Source organism: Tupaia chinensis, unplaced genomic scaffold (assembly GCF_000334495.1).
Source record: "Tupaia chinensis unplaced genomic scaffold, TupChi_1.0 Scaffold000259_1, whole genome shotgun sequence".
NCBI classification, from domain to species: Eukaryota; Metazoa; Chordata; class Mammalia; order Scandentia; family Tupaiidae; genus Tupaia; species Tupaia belangeri.
The window spans coordinates 964,075-966,083 of record NW_006159739.1 but is presented as its reverse complement, the minus strand read 5'-3'; positions in this window follow the sequence as shown (position 1 = coordinate 966,083).

Here is a 2,009-nt window from a genome sequence, read left to right as displayed (position 1 = left end):
AGGTGGATACCATATTGGACAGGACAAGAACATTTCCAAGATATCCCAGAAAGTTCCATTGAACTTCCAATCCTTCTGAACCAGATCCTAATCTTGTGCCATCACCTGGAAGCTGTGTGATTTTGCCCAAGTTAACACACTTCTCTGTGTTTCTCTTCTGCATCAATAAAAGCCCATGGGGATCGGCAGGGGGCCTGGTGATGGGTGCTGGACTCCCACATGGTCGACCATGGTTCAAGTCCTGGACCTGGAGGCTTGCTTTCTCACTTTCTCTCTCTCTCTCTTTCTCTCTCTCTCTCTCTCTGGTCAAATTAAAAATAAATAAATAAAGTTAAACAAAATAATTCTTTTTTGAAAAAGCCTATGTTTTCTTAATACTTGTTCTCATATGAATATATTGACAGTAGTTGGAGCAAGGTATAAAGTGGCTGATTGCCTTTTCTTGTCGATTTATAGATTTTTTTAAAGCATATTTTTGATTGTCTGAGGACACATGCACTCACCAGAAAGAGAAAGAAACGGAGAGAGAGTGGGAGAGAGGGGAAGCATCCCTCAGTGGGATATGTTACAACTCAATCCTTTCCTCCATTTCTCTAGCCTGTTGAGATTTGGGGCACGCACACACCCGTACCCAGTGTGTTTTTCAAGCCAGGAGGGAGGATTTGAACTACAGTCGGCCATGTTGGATCTGGATCCCTTAACCACTAGCCTACAAGGCTAGCCCTATGGATATTATGTATATAATGTAAGCATTAATTCTTTTTTTTTTTTTTTAAGGTTTTTGCCATAGGATATGCGTACTCACCAGAAAGGTAGAGAGAGAGACAGTGAGAAGGAAAGTGAGAAATCACCCCCAGAGTGGATGGCCACACTGCAATCTCTTCTCCTTCATTTTCTTCCTGGGATTTTGGGCACACGTGCACACATGCCCACGGTGAGTTTCAAGCCACCAAATCTGAGACTTGAACCGTTGTTGGCCATGTAAGAGTCCAGGGCTTTAACCACCATGCCACTGCCCCCTAAACATTAATTCTTTATCATCTATATCATATGTGTTTCCCTATTTTTGGCTTATGTTTGATATCTTTAGATAAACAAGTTCAAACTTTTTATTTATTTATTTATTTTAGGTTTTTACCATAGAATACTTGAGCTAGCTGGAGAAAGACAGAGACAGCGAGAGGGGAAATGAGAAATCGTCTCCCAGGGAATATGGGCACCCCACAATGCCCCCTCCTCTATTCTCTCAGGACGTGAGGCACGTGTGCACAGGCACCTGGCGTGATTTCCAATCCACTGGTGCCAGGACTCGATCCACAATCAATTATGTGGGAGTCCAGTGCCTTAACCACTGCATCCCCTGCTGGCCACACAAGTTATAACTTTTCATGTAAATGAATATATTAGTCTTTTTCTTTATAATTTGTCTCTTTGTGTCTTGTTTAACAACCTTTGCTACTGTAAGAAAGTTACTCTTCTATGTAAATTTCTAAGAGTTAAATATTTTTACTTTTCTCAATCTGGTTAAGAGTATAGTAACAGGGCTGGCAGGTGGCATGGTGGTTAAGGGCGCTGGACGCCCACATGGCCAACCACAGTCAAGTCCTGACCACGGTTCAAGTCCCGGACCTGGTGACTTGTTTTCTCACTTTCCCTCTCTCTCTCTCTCTCTTTCTCTCTCACTCTGTCCCTCTCTGGTCACATTTAAATAAATAAAGAAATAGTTAAGTAAAATAATTACTTTTTTTTTTAGTTTTTTTTTTTTATTAATTCACTTTACACCATCACAACACACAATGAATTTTCCATCCAAAATACACTGTGCATTGGCTCAATCAAGCACATCCACATACATGTTCTCAGCAAATAATTTTCCAATTCTTACGTCCTGCATACCTTGCCCTTTGTCTTGCCATCCCTGATTCCCCATCCCCCACCCTCTGCTATGTCCCATCTTCCTCCCCCATTGTCCCTGGCATCCATGGTTGCCCTCCATACCTTCCTCCCCC